A 21,644-nucleotide genomic window follows, 5' to 3' on the forward strand; every position below is an offset into this window, starting at 1 on the left:
TGCTTGCAGCACCGGAGACCTGGGTTTGATCCTGTCTATGGGTGCTTTCTGGAGTTTGTACGTTCTCCCTGTGACCGCGTGGGTTTTCTCAAAGATCTTTGGTTTCCTCCCACACTCCAAAGACGTACAGGTTTGTAAGTAAATTGGCTTGGTATAAGTGTAAACTATCCCTAGTGTGTGTAGGATAGTGTTAATGTGTGGGGATTGCTGGTTGGTGCGGACTGGGTGGGCCGAAGAGCCTGTTTCCATGTTGTATTTCTAAACTAAACTAAACGAAACTAAAACTATCAAAATATGTCAGACAAGTTTTTTTAAATTACTAATGTTTAGAGACATTGAGACAACTGAACGGTCCAAATAGAATGCGGTCCTGACCTATCTGTACCTCATTGGAGGCCTTTGATCTATCTTTAATCAGACTTTATCAGTGTTATATCTTGCACTAAATGCTGTACCTTCATTATTTATCTGCTTGATGGTATTCACATAGTCTTTTCTTTGACTGGAGAGCACTTAAACAAAAAGTTTTCACTGTACCTCGGTACACGTGACAATAATAAACAAATTGAACTAGATATTTAACAATTATAAATATTGGTGTAAATAGTTATAAACAGAATTGAAGCAATTTTAAAAAAATAATGGATTCACTTCCACACATCAAATAAGCTACAAATTAAAAACAAAATCACACCAATTTAAGAAAAAATCTTGTTTTCTCCCTTCCTAGGTTAAGAATCCCCATTACTGTGATAGGTCTCCAGTCCTTTTCTCGTTTTGACTGGTACAGATGGATGGGCGATGTGTATAAGTGGGAGGGAGGTGGATTCTCCAGTGTAATGCAAGGGAATTAGAGTAATAGATGTCTTGGATTCCATGTGTAATCCAGTGATAGAACCAAGTGACAGACCCACCATTCCAGTAAATTTATGAATCAGAAATTTCAATCTGTGTTAACTATACAAGACAATCTTTAGACTTTTCATCATCAATACGGCCTAAGACTAAATCTAGGTTGACAGAGCTGTAGACCATAAGAAGAGCACTATACCATTGCATACTCTCTTTCAGATTGGACGACCATCTGTCTGTGTTGTCAGATGAACATATTTGAAAAAAAGACAATGGAGTTCTCATGCCAATATTTGTACTTCAGCCAACATCATGAAGAAAAAGTATTTAAATGCTACCACATTATTCCTTTTAAGTGTTGCTTTGTGATATTTGTATTTCAAAAATGCCCCATTGCTTATAAGGTGATTAGAATGACCTGAGCTCAAGGGCATGATAAATGACTTTACATTTAAGGAGCGGCACGGTGGCGCAGTGGTAGAGTTGCTTCATTACAGCGCTTGCAGCGACATAGACCCGGGTTCGATCCCGACTACGGGTGCTGTCTGTACGGAGTTTGTACGTTCTCCCCGTTACCGCGTGGGTTTTCTCCAAGATCTTCGGTTTCCTCCCATGCTCCAGAGACGTACAGGTATGTAGTTAAATTGTCCCTAGTGTGTGTAGCATAGTGTTAATGTGCGGGGATCGCTGGTCGGTGCGGGCTCTGTGGGCCGAAGGGCCTGTTTCCGCACTGTATCTCTAAAATTTCCTCAAGGGAGACATCGCAGCTCATCTTTTCTGCCAATTAATACATTAAAATAATTGAATCTTACATCAGACGGGAAAGACATTTGGACTGTTGGGAAAAACTTGTTCCTTTTAAAAGCTATTCAATTAAGTCTCCTATCACAGAGTTTCAATTTAGACCAAAAGATTAGTTCACTTTACATGAATAACCAACAGTCATTTGAAATTTCCAGTGGAACCTCATAGCTCTGACCTTTTCATCAGTCAGTTCCGAGTTGATAGTTAACTGCTGGTGTTCCAATGCACAAAGTCACTTCAAACTGCAAACCAAAGATGCCACAAAAACATATTACTGGTGACTTTCATCCCAGCAATCTGCTTCACATGCAATCTTTCTCATTTTTTTACTTTTTATTCGGATAGTGGATTCTGAATTAAAACCATTTTGTTGTCATTATATTTATTAGATTTTCAAGTGTACTGTAACTTTTCTTATAAATCTGGGAGAAACACAGTGAAAAAGTATTTTTAAACTACTTTTCAGAAAGTAATTTCCCAATTGTAAGTTTTACATTGATTGAGACAGATTTTAGCTTATGAATGTTACACAAGATAATTTTTTTTAAAATTCCTTATTTGTGGTGGTCAAAAAGCTTTTTGCACATTGACCTTCATCAGTCAGAATATTGAGTATAGAAGTTGGAAGATGTTACAGTTGTATAAGACATTGTTGAGACCGCATTTACACACAAAGGGTGGTGGATGTATGGAACAAGTTGCCAGCGGAGGTATTTGAGGCAGGAACTATCCTAATGTTTAAGAAGCAGTTATACAGGTACATGGATAGGACAGGTTTGGAGGGATATGGACCAAACACAGGCAGGTGGGACTAGTGTATCTGGGACGTTGGCTGGTGTGGGCAAGTTGGGCTGAAGGGCCTGTTTCCATGCTGTATCACTGTATGGCTCTATGTCATGTCATAGGAGTACATTGATATTATTTATACTCCATGAACCTTCTACACAACCTTTTACACAACCTTCTACCTTCTACCTTTTCTACACTTCTACACAACCTTTTTACTGTTTCAAGTTCTCTTCTGATCTATTCCAATTTAAGATTACAGAAGTTATGATGCGATGAGATATATCCCTGTTTGTGAAAAGGTAAAAGCTGGAATGTCTTAGGAATGCCAGCAGAACCGTGCATAAGTGCCAGCATTCACCTCTCCCTTCATTGTCAGAGAGTTCAGGAGAGCCGTATCAATGCTGAAGTCTCAAAGTTTCTGGCTAAGTTTCCCTGACAATTTCCAGCTCTGATGATGCTCTCAAGCTTAAGTAGAGAATGATGGAGCTGAATTCTACACTGGCATCACCCTGCTAAACCCATGAGAGAAGCAATGTGGAGGAAGATGAGTAAGAATAAATGATTCTTCAATTTAGTGATTTTAAATATCTAATTTTCTTAATGTTTTAATTGTTTAATTGATTTTTTAACAGTTCTTGAATATCAGAGACATTTAAAAAGATTCAAAGTGTTTGCCAGCTGCAAGTTAAAACTTTTATCTCAAACATTTTCCATATCTGAAGACTTGAAACCTCAACTCTGTTTTTCTTCACAGATGCTTCCTGACCCATTGAGCAGGCCAGCATTTTCCGCTTCTAATTTTTAGCATCCGGAACATTTTGTTTTTGAACTACTTAGCCTAAAGTTTGACAAGAATCATTTGTTGATTGAAACCTAGTCAGAGTCCATGGCCGAGATTTTTTAAAAATTATGCTGTAAGGACATTAGAGCAATATTGTAGATCATCCTAATGGAGCTGTAAAAATCCCATAAAGTTTGCAGCATGGTCATAGAACAGTAGCATTGGGTTTCTCTCTGCTGGTTTCAACATGGTATTCTATGATAAATTCTTGAAGTCATTTAACACATTACAAATAGCACTCTTTCTTATAAGGCCAGTGTTAAAGAGTTGGTGATTTAAGGGGACAATTTTCACAGAGAGAATGGGGAGAACCTGGAATAAACTGACTGAGAGAGTGGTGGAGGCAAAGCTACTGACAGCATTTAAGAGAGATCATGGCAAGGACATGTAGACATAAGGACATAGAAGGTTATGGACCAAATGCTGGAAGAGGGTGAAATGGGGAACCAATGGTCAGTGAAAATATGGTGGGCTGAATGGCCAGTACGACTATGATATTTTGCATGGATTTGATCCATTGATTTCAATAAGGATTGCAAGGCTGGAGATGAAAGACAAAGGGGATGGAAGTTTGCTTTCTCAAATTATTTTGGTTTGGTTTAATGTCTTTGATTATTTTTGTGTTCTTATTTGTTTTTAAAGCACTTTTTGATTAACTATTCAATTCGTTTTTAATAGTTTCCAATTTCTCTGAACATCAGGGAAATTTGATAATTATTAAATAAACCGCTTGATTTTAACAGCTGGCAAAGCTGGAGCCAGGCTTTGCTGGCTGGCAAAGTGTAAGTGTTGATTTGGAAGTGGATTTGGAAGTTATCATCGCTGTGTTGGAGACTTTGCTGCTGTTCAGGCCACAAGACTGTCCAGGATGGTTTGATCCAGCAGGATAGGACCCAGAAAACTATGGAAGGACAGTGGATGGTAATTCTGCCCAGGCTACAACCGAATCGTGAAAGGCCTGGATAGAGCGGATGTGGAGAGGATAGAGAGGATGTGGAGAGGGCGTGCAGTGTAGGTTTACTAGGTTAATTCCCGGAATGGCGGGACTGTCATATGTTGAAAGACTGGAGCGACTAGGCTTGTATACACTGGAATTTAGAAGGATGAGAGGGGATCTTATCGAAACGTATAAGATTATTAAGGGGTTGGACACGTTAGAGGCAGGAAACATGTTCCCAATGTTGGGGTAGTCCAGAACAAGGGACCACAGTTTAAGAATAAGGGGTGGGCCATTTAGAACTGAGATGAGGAAAAACATTTTCAGTCAGAGAGTTGTGAATCTGTGGAATTCTCTGCCTCAGAAAGCAGTGGAGGCCAATTCTCTGAATGCATTCAAGAGAGAGCTAAATAGAGCTCTTAAGGATAGCAGAGTCATGGGGTATGGGGAGAAGGCAGGAACGGGGTATTGATTGAGAATGATCAGCCATGATCACATTGAATGGCGGTGCTGGCTCGAAGGGCCGAATGGCCTCCTCCTGCACCTATTGTCTATTGTCTATTGTCTATTTCCACTAGTGGGAAAGTCGGACCAGAGCTTGTTGCTTCAGAATTAAAAGATATTCCTTTAGGAAGGAGAAGAGGAGGAATTTCTTTAGTCAGAGGGTGATGAACCTGTAGAATTCTTTACCACAGAAGGCTGTGGAGGCCATCAATGGATATTTTTAAGGCAGAGATAGATAGATTCTTGATTGGTATGGGTATCGGGTTATGGGGAGAAGGCAGGAGAATGGGATTAGGAGGGTGAGATAGATCAGCCATGATTGAATGGCGGAGTAGACTTGATGGGCCGAATGGCCTAATTCTACTACCATCACTTATGAACAAGGATTCAGCCTTTTGAATTTTCGGAAAACAATTTAGTTAATCAGAAAACAATGAATGGGGAATGTGATCTTGTTGGTTCGACATTCCACACTGCACCACTTGGATATTGAACAAGTATGTCAGGCTGTTGCTCATCAACTACAGCTCCGCATTCTACACCTTCATTCTCCTCCAAATTTACTCTCAAACTCAGGGAACTGGATCTTTGCTCATTCCTGTGCAACTGGATCATCGGCTTCCTCATCGGCAGACCACAATCAACATGAATCAGCAACAGCATTTCCTCCTCAATAACCATCTGTACAGGAGCAACCCAGGGCTGTGTGCTTAATCCCCTGCTCGACTCACTCTGTACTCATGAACAGTTCCAATGCCGTCTTTAACTTCACTGATGATACCACTTTTGTTGGATGAATAATGGGTAATGATGAGTCAGAGCATAGGAAGAAAATGGAAAATTTGACTGAACAGTGCTAGAACAGCAATCTTGTTCTCATCGTCTGCAAGACCAAGGAGCTGATTGTTGACTTTTGAGTGGGAAAGCCAAGGATCCACGAACCTGTCTTCATTGATTAGCGGTTGGTACAGAGAGTCAATTACTTCAAGTTCCTGGTCGTGTATATCTCTGAAGACCTGTCCTGGGCGCAGCACATTGATGCAATCGTAAAGAAAGCCCATCAACACCTCAACTTCCTTAGATGATTGAGGAGATTCAGTATGTTAATGAATACTCACTTGACCATCTGTAGAATTTTTTTAGATTTAGAGATACAGCGCGGAAACAGGCCCTTCGGCCCACCGAGTCCGCGCCGCCCAGCCCAGCGATCCCCGCATATTAACACTATCCTACACACACTAGGGACAATTTTTAATTTTTTTTTACATTTACCCAGTCAATTAACCTACAAACCTGTACGAGTTTGGAGTGTGGGAGGAAACTGAAGATCTCGGAGAAAACCCACGCAGGTCACGGGGAGAACGTACAAACTCCGTACAGACGGCGCCCGTAGTCAGGATCAAACCTGAGTCTCCGGCGCTGCATTCGCTGTAAGGCAGCAACTCTACCACTGCGCCACCATGCCGCCCTGTAGCAGAATGGTATGAGTATATTGACTATTTGCATCACAGCCTGGTTCAGCAACTCAGTAGATCTAGATGTTTAAAGCCAATTGTTCCTTTAATCATTTTTGTTTATGGTTTGCTAGTCATTATTTTTATGGTATGTATTTTATTCTGGAACCGAAGGTGATTGAAACTTTACAGGAACTTTTTAGATAACGTTTTAGAGATTGAATATTTTTCTGCTGCTTTGGGTTGGCATCCCTCTCTATTTATTGGCTTTGAAGAGGGCCACAGGTGTGTTTTCATTTCAAGAGATCAATTGATGGCTGGCCCGGATACAGAATCAAACGTTCAGAAATGGACATGAGATAAAACCTGTGTGCAGAGACCACAGTCTCCCTGGAGATTATGAATGCACTTCTCACAGACCTATACACCAAGATATGATGATCATCTGCTTTGAACTGTCGTTTTCACACACCCTTACATATCTTTAGACTCCCTCATCCCGACTCTCAGTCTGAAAAAGAGCCTCGACCCAAAACGTCACCCATTGCTTCTCTCCAGAGATGCTGCCTGTCCTGCCGAGTTACTCCAGCATTCTGTGTCTATCTAAGATATGCATGTTATTTTTCACAACAAAAATGGTTCTGTTTTTCAAAGGTAGAGTAACAGTAGCTTTATGTTTCAGGGTCCTTCCCAGTCTTTCATTAGAACCCTTTTCTACAACCGAAAATGTCACCAGCTGCCATCAGCTTTCTCAAGCAGAAGTTCTGTTACTGCACAGATCGCTTAAGATTTCAAGCTGCCTTGCACCCTAACAACGTGTAGTACAAATGTGTAGTGCTTTTAAAATGGCAATCCTCCTCACTGCAATTTTTTAAATAGCAGCAACTCTTTCATAATTGTTAATCTGAAAACTTTCCATCTGGCTTGTGGCAATTCTGCACTATAGTCATTGAATGCTTGTGAATAGGGAGAAGCACATAGATTCGATGTTGTTTAATTGCAGTGCGAGGTCAGTTGTGTTCACTATTAGCACAAGCAGTCTTCAGGGAGCAGTTGCCTTTGCAGAAGTACTTTACAATGGACTCTGCTCTGTATTACTCCCGTATTGTCCCTAGTGGGTGTAGGATAGTGTTAATGTACGGGGATCACTGGGCGGCACGGACTTGGAGGGCCGAAAAGGCCTGTTTCCGGCTGTATATATATGATATGATCTCTATTTACTGTGAATACTGACATAGGGGTATTCCATTTATTTATTTTCTTAAATCTACTTTGGTTCTCCCACCTAAGTCATCTAAAAGTGACACACTACTTTGGGTAATTCTCAACATAATAAATATTTTGTCCATGCAATGTTCTCAATTTAATCGGGATTTTATGGGACCCTGTACTCAATATGACTGATAAGGTGATGTATCAATGGGATAATTTAAATAATTAAATATTAAACATTAAATGTCTGAATATGGTAACACCCTGTATGATCTATACCTCAACACTATAATTTTAATAGATCATGAATAGATAAATGTTCGATTTGTTTTGGGTATTAACGGAATCAATACACAATAGTCTGCTTAGCCATATCTTTCTCATATTATCTGCTGTTACCAATCAGATAAAAAACATTGATTTTTCTCAATCAGTTTCCTCACATCCTATAAGTCATGGTGGTGGCATAACTGGAACTCAATATAGAAGATGTAACCAAGTAAGGAAGTTCTTTCATCATGAAGAATGATTATTGGACAAAGGTTGCTCCTGCAAATTAATTGTAATTTATTCTTTGTGAAGTTCACTGAATGGTTCATAATCAAAAACAGAAATGCTGGAAGAACTCAATTGGTCAAGCAGCATATGAATGGTTTATAATGGTCCGTTTCAAAAGGCACTGAAAAGCCCAAACATGTTAATTCAATGAAAAACTCATAATAAAATTATTAATATTTAAATCTGTTGTCATCACGTGGCGCTTTGATGATTTATAATTGCATAAGATAAGCATAGCTGTGTACGAAGCCCAGAGTCAGGACCAAAAAAATCCCGCTGCTGAGTCCTAGAGCACTTGCCTTTTGTTTCAGCCATGATGGCATTGGTTAATAAACCATATCACTGTTAAACTCCTGAAGTTAGCACGATAACTTTTCAATGGCTATTTTGTTGTTCCCCAAGATGATCAGTCCTCTTTATGATTTTTAACCTTGGCTTCCTCCATTTCTGAATAGTTTTCCATCTCTACATCCTGTATCCTAATTTTGCAAATAATACAAATACTAATCCCCACTGCCCTCCCCACATACCTCACTTCATTGATAATTCCATAATCACCTCAGAAACCTTTCAGGTAAAGCAGAGATCCACTTGCACTTAGAGTTAGTATAGGCACGTACAGCACAGAAACAAGCTCTTCTTTCCAATTCATCATGCCGACCAAGGTGCTCATCAAAGCTGGTCCCATTTGCATGTGTTTGGCCCAGAACCCTTTTTTTAAATCCATGTACATGTCGAAACCTACATTAAATGCCATAGGAACCCAGCAGGGCAGGCATCGACATTGGAGGAAAATGGACAGATGATATTTTGGATCTTACCCATCTTCAGCCTGATGGAGTAGAGTGGAAAAAGGTGGAAAGGGATGCAGTTGGGGCAAAAACTGGCAAGTGATGGGAGGATTTAGGTGTGAAGGGGTGATTGGCAGATAGATGGAGATAGGAACAAAGACCTAGAGATAGAATGGAGAAAAAAAGGTGCAAATGTGGAATCAGATAAAGAAAGCAGAGGAGGAGGAGTGAAATGAAAAACCAGAGGGAGGGTTATTAGTGTGTAGAAGGAACCAGGGGGAAGGGGGGTTAGGAAGAGGGGATGAGGGGGGCGGAGAAGGAAAATGTTCATGTTCATAAGTGATAGGAGCAGAATTAGGCTATTCTGCCCATCAAGTCTGCTCCACCATTCAATCATGGCTGATCTATCTCTCCCTCCATACCCCATTCTCCTGTCTTCTCCCCATAGCCCCTCTCACCCGTGCTAATCAAGAATCTATCTATCTCTGCCTTAAAAATATCCATTGACTTTAGGGTTGCCACCTTTCTCACTCCCAAATAAGGGACAAAAGGCGACATCACCGCCCCGCGCCCCACATGACCTCACCCAGCCAGCGGCCACGTGCTCCCGCTACACCAATGGCCGCCGCCCGGGCCGGGAGGCGGGTTGCTATGCAACTTCCGTTAGGCGGCGCCCCGGCCTCCGGGCCTACACTGTCTGGGCCTATAGCGGCTCCGGGGGCTACAGTGTCCGGGCCTACAGTGTCTGGGCCTACAGTATCCAGGCCTATAATGTCCGGGCCTACAACGTCCTCCGGGCCTAATACGGGACAAGTATGGGACAAATCAATTTAGCCCAATATACGGGATGTCCCGGCTAATACGGGACAGTTGGCAACCCTAATTGACTTGGTCTGCACAGCCTTTTGTGGCAAATAATTCCACAGATTCATGGGGAATAAAGCAGGGAGGGATGGAAAATGAGCAGAAGGAGGAGGGGAAAGGAAGTAGGTGACATGGCAGTAGAAAAAGATATGTGCATGGGGAGGAGGTGGAGAAAGTAAAAAGAGGGTGGAAGAGAATTGGGTGATTTACTTGAAAATAAAAAGGAATTCAATGTTCATCTTGGTGAGTTGTAGGCTACACAAGGGAAATAAGAGGGTCTGCTCTTCATAAACTTTGTATGTGGCTTCACTCTGGCAGTGGAGGAGGTTGAGGACAGAAAGGCTATTTTGGGAATGAGAATTAAAATGGTCTGCAAATGGAAGATCCAGCAGGCCTTAATGGACAGAGTGCAAGTGTTCAGCGAAAAGGTCACTTAATCTACACTTGGTCTCGTCAACGTAGAGGAGGCCACATCAAAAGTTCCTAATGCAGTAAATGAGTTTGGAAGAGGTACAAGTAAATCTCTATCTCACCTGGAAGGGCTGTTAGGGTCTCTGAATGGACATGAAAGAAGAGATGCCTGGATACGTCTTGAACCTCCTATGGTTGTAGGAGGAACTGCCTGTAGAATGGGAGGGTTTGGTGGGAGGGATGAGCAAACCAAAGAGTCGTAGAGAGAGAGCTCTCTGTAGAAAGCAGAATGGGGTGGAGACAGGAAGATGTGACTGATGGTGGGCACATTGAAGGTGGCGGAAATGTTAGAGAATTATATGTTGGATGCAGAGTCTCGTGGGGACAAAGGTGAGGACCAGGAATACTATTATCCCTATTCTGTCTGAGGGAGAGGGGTGAGAGCAGGACTGTGGGACACAGGAGAGGCGGGTGAGGTCCTCATCCATGACTGATGGGGGGAAACCACATTTCATGAAGAAAGTGGAGATCTCAAATGACCTAGAGTGGAAAGCCTCATCCTGAGAGCAGATGTGGCCGGGACAGAGGAAATGTGAGTAAGGGGTGGTTTTTCTGCAAGGGTGGGTGAGAGAAGGTATATCTAGGTAGCTATGGATGTCAGTGGGATTGTAGTAGATGCCAATGGAAATCTGCCTCCCGAAATGGAGACAGAGAAATCAAGAAGTGGGTGCAGCACAGTGACGCAGCTCATAGAGATGCTGCCTCCTTGCGTCAGAGACCCGGGTTTGATCCTGACCTTGGGTGCTGTCTTTGTGCAGTTTGCACAGATTCTCTGTGACCACATAGGTTTCCTCCAAGTGCGCCAGTTTCCTTCCACATCCCAAAGGCGTGTGGATTTGTAGGCTAATAGGCCTCTGTAAATGTCCCCAAATACATCGGGAATGGATGCAAAAGTAGGATAACAGAGAATTAGTTTGAATGGGTGATCAATGGTCAGTGCGGACTCAGTTGACTAAAGGGCCTGTTTCCAGGCTGTATCTTTTAATTAATCAAACTCCTGGGAGAGAGGTGTCAGAAATAGTCCAAGTGAATTTAGGAACAGGTAGAACTTTATGATGAAGTTGATAAAATCGATAAGTTCTGCATGTTTGCAAGAGGCAACTCGAATGCAGTCATTGATGTATCAGTAAAAGAGTTGGAGAGAGATGCCAGGGCACGTTTGGAATGAAGAGTATTCATCATACCCAACACAAAGACAGCCATAGCCAGGGCATATATATATATATATATATATATATATCTGTGTTTGTGTAGCATGGCTACACCTTTCACTTGAAGAGAGTGAGAGGAATCAAAAGAAATGTTGTTAAAGGTGAGGATAAGTTCCACCAGGCAAAGGAGAGTGTTAGTTGATGGGAGATCGACACAAAATGCTGGAGTAACTCAGTGGGGCGGGCAGCATCTCTGGAGAGAAGGAATAGATGATGTTTCGGGTCAAGAGCCTTCTTCAGAGTAATGTCAGGGGAATGGGCAGTACAGAGATAAAATGTAGTCGTAGACTGTAAGACTGGTAGGAGAACTGGGAAGGGGGAGGGGATAGAAACAGGGAAAGCAAGGGTTACTTGAAGTTAGAGAAGTCAACTTTCATACTGCTGGGGTGTAAGCAACCCAAGCAAAATATGAGGTGCTGTTCCTCCAATTTGCGCTGGGTCTCACTCTGACTTTGGGGGAGGCCCAGTACAGAAAGGTCAGTGTGAGAATGGGAGGGGGAGTTAAAGTGTTAGTTGATGGGATCTGGTTGGGTTTCTATTCGAGGAAGAAAGGGAGTGCCCTGTGGCTTTCCTGATGGGGAATGGGACCTCCCATGGTAAAGATGAGGTGGTGGGAGCCAAGGTATTGGAAGCTATTGAAATGGCGGAGAGCATGTGAGTTATCTCAGATGTATGTAGGAAGGGACGAGACAAGGGGACAAGATACTGTTGAGGTCACTGATGAGTTCAGTGGGGCAAGAGCAGGCAGAAACAGTGGGCCTGCCCGGGCAGCCCTATTTGCAGATAACAAGAACAGAAGTACAAGTATCACACAGCAATTCATAAACAGATAATGTGCAAAAAAACAAAGAATTCTTTCTTTGTGATGTTGGCTGAAGGACAAATATTGGCAGAGCTCCACAGTCTTTATTTCAATCATGTGTAGGAAATAACTGCAGATGCTGGCTCAAATCGAAGGTAGACACAATATGCTGGAGTAACTCAGCGGGACTGGCAGTGTAAGAAAATAACTGCAGATGCTGGTACAAATCGAAGGTATTTATTCATAAAATGCTGGAGTAACTCAGCAGGTCAGGCAGCATCTCAGGAGAGAAGGAATGGGTGCCGTTTCAGGTCGAGACCCTTCTCCTGTATGAAGAAGGGTCTTGACCCGAAACGTCGCCCATTCCTTCTCTCCTGAGATGCTGCCTGACCTGCTGAGTTACTCCAGCATTTTGTGTATAAATACCAGCGGGACTGGCAGCATCTCTGGAGAGAAGGAATGGGTGACGTTTCGGGTTGAGACCCTTCTTCAGACTGACATTTAATCATGTTCATCTGAGCCAAACCAATTTCTAATCTGAAAGAGTGTACTGTATTTCAATATTACAGTACTCGTCCTGTGGTCCACAGGTCTGTCAACCTAGATTTAGTCTTAGGCTGTATTGAAGATGAAAAGTCAAAAGATTGTCTAGCATTTATGAAAGATTGAAATGTACTTTGCAAAGAATAATGCTTTTGTCACGACTCTATCACTGAATAACATGGAATCCAACGCACCTCTTGCTTTAATTCCCCAGCATTACACAGGAGAATCCGTCTCCATGATCTTGCACCAGTCAGATCTGGAATAGGACTAGAGACCACATTCATTTCAATGGGAATTTTTAACCCAGGAAGGGAGAAGACAAGATTTTTTTCTTAAGTTATTGTGATTTAGTTTTTATTAATTTGTAATTTTTTGTTGCGTATGTGACTTAAACAAATTCTTAATGTTTAAAATATTTAACTATTTCCACCAATATGAATAGTTTTAAAATATCAGTTCCACAGTTCACCACCTGAGGCCGAGACACCACTAAGAGTTGTTCAGTACAGCTCCCGCCAGATGCCTTCCAGATGTACAGACTCAGCGAGGTTAGTCCTTAGGCGAGTGAGAACTGGAATGGGTGAGTCTGGGCACAGGATCTAAGAGGCAAATTCCTGGCATAAAACACTGTGGAATCTCAGAAATCTGGAGCTCATCTCTAGCCGTGGAGTGAACCAACAGATCAAGTATTCCAAACCAATCCTCACATTTAATAATGAATGCAGGGACGATCTGCACCTTCTTCCTTTTACAAGCAAGATCCAGACCATTCACTATATAATGAGATATTGCACAATAGCTAGTCATATGTTGTAATTTCATTCAGTATACAGGTCCTCTCCAGGTAACAAGCGTCTGAATTCTCGACACCCTGTACTACGAACAGGCAGGGTGTATGAAATCAGTCTAGCTTAAATCCTCCCTTGCAGCACCAGCAAATCTGCGCACCAGGATATTGGTGCCTCTCTAGTTCATGTGCTCCAGAAGAAATCCTAATGGTTTAAAAATGTGAATCCCTGCCCTCTGCACAACTCTTCAGCCATGCATTCTATTCCTGCCCTCATGAGCATGTAGCACTGGGAATAATCCAGAGATTATTACTTCCCAAGCCCTGCTTTTTAACCTTTTGCCTAACTTCCAATATTCACTCCACAGAACCTCCTCCTTTTTTCGACCTCTGTCATTTGTGTCAATTGGCACAACAACTTCTGGCTCCTCACCCCACCCCCCCTTGAGAATATTTTGCAGCTGCTCAGAAGTGTCCTCAACCCTGGCACCCTCTTAGTCATTTTTGTGGCCATACATTTCCCTCTATTTCCCGTCTGCTGCCCCAGTCATCAAATCTTCCATACTGTACCCTTGTCACTGTACCCATCTCCAACTTCATACCTCCCAGCTGTGCTTGGACATATGTCCCACAGGAGTAGTCACCAGGGTCACTGGAAGATACTCTGATCCTCACATCCTGCAGGAGCAGCGCACCACCGCCCTAACTACTGTTCCAACGATGCTATGACTAAAGAGAAAAGTTAAAAGGACCTTACTTTATCTGACCCTCACCCTCTGCTCAGCCTTCTCACCGAAGCCTCTTGAGCCCAAGCTTCAGCACTCACCCTCAATCACAGCATCTCACCTCAGGTGCAGCTTACGGCTGTTCCACGAGTGCCTGCCTTCTTTTATAAATCACTGGGGGCTTTCACTCCCAAAAATCAATCGTCTGTTTTGAAAATCTCCCATGCCACTCCTCCTTTTCAACTCTGCAGTCTCTGTTGAAACTAACCTGGCCTTACTCTAACGTCTGTCTTTCAAAACTCCTACACTCCTCCTCTTTTCAGTTCTTCCAAGCTGGTGTGCTGAATTTGGCATTCACTATTTGATATTCTATACAATGGAGTAATCATATGTAGATCGAGAGATCACTTTGTGAAGCCTCTTGCTTCTGTCCATAGGAGCAATCTTAAGCTACCAGTTGCTTGCCACTTAAGCTCTCCATCCCATTCTAACCTATCTGTGACCTGCTTCATTTTACAGTGAAGCCCAATGCCAATTTGTCTTGACATCTTATCATTCATCTGGGTACATTGCAACCTTCCATGGTCAATAATGAATTCTCAGAATTTAGGTAACTCATTTTCCCGTCTGTTTCAGAACTGGCTATTTCTGCTGAAAAGTCATCCACCTGTGCCATTCACTCAATTTTTTTCTCTTGAGCACAGCCTGAATGCTTGATATGTCCCACAACTGTGCTATTAATGACACATAACACTGGCAGAGGGATCATAAGATTATAAGATCATGTGATAGGACCAGAATTAGGCCATTCAGCCCATCCAGTCTACTCCACTCCACCATTCAATTGCTCCCTCCCAACCCCATTCTCCTGCCTTCTCCCCATAACCTCTGACACCCATACTAATCAAGAGAGACACAAAGTGGTGGAGTAACTCAGTGGGACAGGCAGCATCCAGGATGCCGCCTGGCCCGCTGAGTTAGTCCAGCATTTTATGTCTATCTTCGGTGTGAACCAGCATCTGCAATTCCTTCCTACACATAATACAGGCACCTGTGCTGTGTCCACTGAGCCATCTGGATTTCCTGCTTGTTAACCATTTTAATTCCCCTACTCATTTCCACACCAACATGTTTGGCCTTGGCTTCATTCATTACCAGGGTGAGGCCAATACAAACAGGAGAGAATTTTATATTCTACCTGGATAGTCTGCATCCCTACGGCATGAACATTGAATTGTCCCATTTCAGGTAACACACTCCCAATGTTGTTTTCTCTCCAGCTCCTATCTACCCTGATCCTCTCTCAACCCCCCCCCCCCCCCCCCTCTTTCCACCTAGCTTCCCAGTCGCTTATCACTCTTTTCTACCCCTTCCCCGCATATTTCTCCCACTGGAGTTCTGCAGTTGTACATGGCCCTAGTGAGACCGCACCTGGGGTACTGTGTGCAGTTTTGGTCTCCAAATTTGAGGAAAGATATTCTTGCTATTGAGGGCGTGCAGCGTAGGTTTACTAGGTTAATTCCCGGAATGGCGGGACTGTCATATGTTGAAAAACTGGAGCGACTAGGCATGTATACACTGGAATTTAGAAGGATGAGAGGGGATCTCATCGAAACTATAAGATTATTAAGGGGTTGGACACGTTAGAGGTTGGAAACATGTTCTCAATGTTGGGGGAGTCCAGAACCAGGGGCCACAGTTTAAGAATAAGGGGTAGGCCATTTAGAACTGAGATGAGGAAATACTTTTTCAGTCAGAGAGTTGTGAATCTGTGGAATTTACCTCAGAAGGCAGTGGAGGCCAATTCTCTGAATGCATTCAAGAGAGAGCTAGATAGAGCTCTTGAGGATAGCGGAGTCAGGGGGAATGGGGAGAAGGCAGGAACGGGGTACTGATTGAGAATGATCAGCCATGATCACATTGAATGGCAGTGCTGGCTCGAAGGGCCGAATGGCCTCCTCCTGCACCTATTGTCTATTGTCTATTGGATACGTTTCCCCCAATTTCTCACCATTCTTCTACCCTCCTTCTATTATTCCCATCTGCTGCCACCCCTCATTCAGTTCCATTGTTTCCCATCAGAGTCCAGAACCTCAGCATTTTGTTCACCACTTATCACCTTCAGGAGTCAAGAGTCAAGAGAGTTTCATTGTCATGTGCCCCGAAATGGAACAATTAAATTCTTACTTGCAGCAGCACAACATATATATTAACATAGTACTCAGTAGATACTATAATAAACAACAAAAATAAGCTCAATCAAAAAAAGCACACAAAAATATCATGCAAAAAATAAAAGTAAAGCCCCTAGCGCAATCAAGCCAGTTCATAGTATGGAGTTTAGTTACAGTTTGTAGCATTCATTTGTCTAATGGTTGTTGGGAAGATGCTGTTCCTGAATCTGGATATCATGGTTGTCAGACGCCAATACCTTCTTCCCGATGGCAGGAGTGTAATGAGAGCATGGCCTTGCTGATGCTGGCTGTCTTTTTGAGGCAGCTCCTCCAGCCACCGATGCTATCTCCACCCTTCCCTCCCTACCAGACCATTGTCTGCCGCTCAGCCTCTCCTCACCTGTATCCACTCGTCAGATCTTGGTCCCCTCTCCAAACTTTTAAAATTGGCTACCTCCTCTCTACTCTTTCATGTTTGATGTACTGTCTTGACCTGAAATGTCAATCTGACCATTTCAATCCACAGATATTTTATGGCCCACTGAGTTTCTTCAGATGCCTCTTCTCTTTTTTGCTCTTCTGTTTCTACTTTAGGTTTCCATCATCTGCAGTTTATGATGAATATAAAATCCTGCTATCTACAGAATAAATTGGGCTGTTTTCTTCTATAATTTTGTGCCGATCAGCAGATTCAGATTGTGATATCATATCATTTCATATCATATATATACAGCCGGAAACAGGCCTTTTCGGCCCTCCAAGTCCGTGCCGCCCAGTGATCCCTGTACATTAACACTATCCTACACCCACTAGGGACAATTTTTACATTTACCCAGCCAATTAACCTACATACCTTACGTCTTTGGAGTGTGGGAGGAAACCGAAGATCTCGGAGAAAACCCACGCAGGTCACGGGGAGAACGTACAAACTCCTTACAGTGCAGCACCCGTAGTCAGGATCGAACCTGAGTCTCCGGCGCTGCATTCGCTGTAAAGCAGCAACTCTACCGCTGCGCTACCGTGATATGAAGCAGGTGTAATATGTTGGGGCTTGCATGAACTATTTTATCTTGATTTATTGTTCTGGATGAGGTGCTACCATATAAATTAGTTGAAGTAATTTCCACTGCTTCTGAATTTTCCATGATAGGAAATATGTGGAGGCTTTGGACAGGGTGCAGAGGAGGTTTACCAGAATGCAGCCTGGATGAGAAGGTTTCAGCTACAGGGAGAAGTTGGATAGACTTGGATTGTTTCTCTGGAATGTTGGAGGTTGAGAGGAGACTAAATAGAACTGTATCAAATTATGAGAGGCACAGATAATGTCGACAGTCAGAACTTTTTTCCCAGGTTGGAAATGTCCAACACTAGAGGGTATAGCTATAAGGTGAGAGGGGGATCGTTTAATGGAGACTACACCAAGTGGACCCATTGGGCCCAAACCTCTCCTGCATTGGTGCAGCACCCTCTCCTCCCTCCCTCCCTCCCCCCCTCCCCTCTCCCCCTCCCCTCTCCCCCTCCCCCTTCCTCCCCCCTCCTCCCCCCTCCTCCCCCACTCCCCTTCTCCCCTCCCCTCCCCCTCCCCCCTTCCTCCCTCCCCCTCCCTCCTCCCCTCCCCCTCCCTCCTCACCTCCCCCCCACCCCCTACCCTCCCCTTCCCCTCCCCCCTTCCCCTCCCCCCTCCATACCCCTCAATCCCCCTTATCTTCTCCCTCCCTCCCTCCCCCCACCCCCTCCCTCCCCCCTCCCTCCCTGAGATAGATTTAAACTTAAAAATGTGAATAACAAAAAATATAACACCGATTTCAATGAAACTTCTTCCTTTAGCACCAAAAGTGAGTAAGATGGGCCTAAAATTGTTGCACTATCGTGTACCGTTTTGGCTGTAGTTCAGGAACAAACAAACAAACAATCGAGAGTTTTAGTATATAGATATGCAAGGCAAGTTTTTTACACAGAAAGTGGTGGGAGCCTGGAACACATTGCCAGGGGAGGTGGTGTTGATTTAACGGGCTTTTAGATAGGCACATGGAAGTACAGGGAATAGAGTGGTATGGATCGTGTACAGGCGGGTGAGATCAGTTTAACAAGGCATCATGTTCGGCACAATCATTGTGGACCGAAGGGCCTGTTCCTGTGCTGCACTGGTTTATGTACTATTTTCTTTGTTTACAGATGGCATATTAATTTCCTGGTGAAAGGACAGTTTCTTTCAATAAAAGTGACAATGACCAGTTTGGCACTAGGCTGGTGTTTTGTTCACTCATTTGTGGAATGCTAGGCCATGGTTTATATCTATCATCGATGTCATGGAAGCTATAGTACTGGGCTACGTTACTGACATTTTTTGACTTTGCGAAGATATTCCTACAGATATTTGAGGAGGGATTTCAGGATTTAGCTAATGAAGAAATATTGAAGTGATATATTTCGAATCAGCACCGTGCTTGACTTGGAGGGGGACTTTGCAGCTTGCAATGTTCATATATGCTTGTTGCCCTTGTACCTCTTGGCAGTAGATGTCATGGGTATGGGAAGTAGTTACAGTAGACTAGGTGAGCAATTGTAATGCATTGTATAGATAGTTCACAATGCAGCCACTCTGTTGTTGCAAGTTCCTATAGTATTGTTGGAGCTGCACTAATACAGGCAAACGGATTGGGAACTCGCATTCCCAAGTAGTGCCTTGAAGAAAATGCAAAGTGCTTCAGGGGTCAGCAGGTGAACCAATGGTGAAAAGATATCCAACCTCTGTTTTGCTCATTGTCTCAAATTGCCTTTTTTTTGTCAAGTTAATTTTTGCATCTTAACTACTACATTTATTTTCTTTTAGTATTTGGAGTACCAATGAAGTGAGAGCCTCAGGCAATTTACACATGTGGGCTAGTCTGAACTGAAATCCAATCGTGACATTATTTGGAATGCACTATTGTGAACACACCAAAGTTATCTTGCTTGAGACAAATCTGGAAATGGGGAAGAGCTGCCATGTAAGTAAACTCTGACTTGTGTTTTCCATTACATTTAGTCCACCAACAAAGCTGAATTCTCCCACTTTTGAAACAACTTTTTTCCCGTTATTATTATAGCTGCCAAGTTGTACATTAACAATTGAGTACCACTGCCACTGTTACTGAAGCCTTAATTTACACCTTGACACCTTGCAATTCAAGGTGGGAAGGGGGAGGGGGGGGGGGGGGGTTGAGTTGAAGGGGGTGGGTGGGTTCAACAGGTTGGAAAAGCATGAATAAAGTTAAAGGGTTAAAGGGAAGGAGAGTGCAGGAGAAGTTACCAAAATCTCCAGAACAAGATATAAGATAGAAAGTCTAGAAAGGGATAAGAGTCTAATGTCAGACAACATGGCGACCATTTTGAGAAGAAGGGTCATAAAAGCAGGACTGCTGGTGTTGTATCTAAATGCACGCAGTGTATGGAACAAGGTGGATGAGCTTACAACACAGTTAGAAATCAGAAGGTGTGACATTGAGGGGATCACAGAGCTGTGGCTGAAAGAGGATCAGAGCTGGGAGCTGAACATCCAAGAATACACATCCTATCAAAAAGATAGGCAGGTGGGCAGAGGGGGTGGGGTGGCTCTGTTGGTAAGGAATGAAATCCAATCCTTAGTAAGAAATGACATAGAATAGAAGATGTAGAATCTTTGTGGGTAGAGGTAAGAAACTGCAAAGCTAAAACAACGCTGATGGGCGTTATATTCAGGCCTGAAATAGTGGTCTGAATAGTGGTATTTCAGGCCCGAAAGTATATTCAGGCCTGAAATAGTGGTCACGATGTAGGGCATAAATTACATCAGGAAATAGAAAAGGCACATAAGAAAGACAATGTTATAGTGGTAATGGGGATTTCAATATGCAAGTAGATATGGAAAATTAGGTTGGTATTGGATCCTATAAGAAGGAATTTGCAGAATGCCTACGAGATGTTTTTTTAGAAAAGCTTGTGGTCGTGCCCACTAGGGTGAAGGTGATTTTGGATTTGGTGTTGTGTAATGGAAAAGGTTTAATTAGGGAGCTTAAGGTGAAGTAAATCCAAGGAGGCAGTGATCCTAAAATTATAGAATTTAACCTGCTGTTTGAGAGGGAGAAGCTGAAATCGAATGTAAAGGTATTACTGTTGAATAAAGGTAACTACAGATGCATGAGGGAGGAGCTGGGTAAAATTGATTGGAAAGGGACCCTAGCTGGAATGATGGTGGAGCAATAGTGGCAGGGGTCTCTTGAAGTATTTCGGAAGATGCAGGATCTTTTCATCTCAAAGAGGAAGAAAAGGAACTAAGGGGAGAATGAGGCCACTGTGGCCACCAAAGGAAGTCAAAGACAGCATAAAAGCAAAAGAGAAGACATATAATATGGCATAGATTAGCATGAAGCTAGTGGATTGGGAAGCTTTTTAAAACCAACAGAAGGCAACTAAAAAAGCAATAAGGAGAGAAAAGATGAAATACGAAGATAAGCTAGCCAATAATATAAAAGAGGATACCAAAAGTTATTTCAGATATATAAAGAGTAAAAGAGAGGGAAGAGTGGACATTGAACCATTGGCAAATGACACTGGAGAAGTGGTAATGGGGAACAACAAAGTGGCAGATGAACTGCGCCATTCTTCACAGTGGAAGACACCAGCTACGTGCCAGTAATGCAAGAGAGTGTGGGGACAGAAGTGAGTGCATTCGCTCTTACTGAACATGCTTGGGAAGCTGTAAGGTCTGAAGGTGGATAAGTCACCGAGACCAGACAGACTACACCCCAGGGTCCTGAAATAGGGAGCTGTACAGAATAAGGAGAAATTAGTAGTGATCATTCAAGAATCACGAGGGTCAGAAATGGTTCCAGAGAAATGGAAAATCGTAAATGTAACTCCACTGATTAAGAAAGAAGCGAGGCAAAAGAAAAAGAATTATAAGCCGATTAGTCTGACTTCAGTGGTTGGTAAAATTTTAGAGTCCATTATTTAGGGGAGGTTTTGGGGTACTTGGAAGTACATGATAGTCGGTGGTAAGGAAGGCAAATGCAATGTTAGCATTCATTTTGTGAGGACGGGAATATAAAAGCAAGGATGTACTGCAGAGACTTCATTAGGTACTGGGCAGGCCACATTTGGAAAACTGTGAGCAGTTTTGGACCTACATCTGAGGAAGGATATGTTAGCATTGAGGAGGGTCCAGAGGAGGTTTGCGAGAATGATCCTGATGATGATTGGGTTAACGTATGAGGAGTGTTTGATGGCACTGGGATGGTACTCGCTGGAGTTTAGAATTAGGAGAGGGGGGATCTCATTGAAACCTGCCGAATAATGAAAGGC

This window comes from Rhinoraja longicauda, chromosome 9 (genome assembly GCF_053455715.1).
Source record: "Rhinoraja longicauda isolate Sanriku21f chromosome 9, sRhiLon1.1, whole genome shotgun sequence".
NCBI lineage: Eukaryota > Metazoa > Chordata > Chondrichthyes > Rajiformes > Arhynchobatidae > Rhinoraja > Rhinoraja longicauda.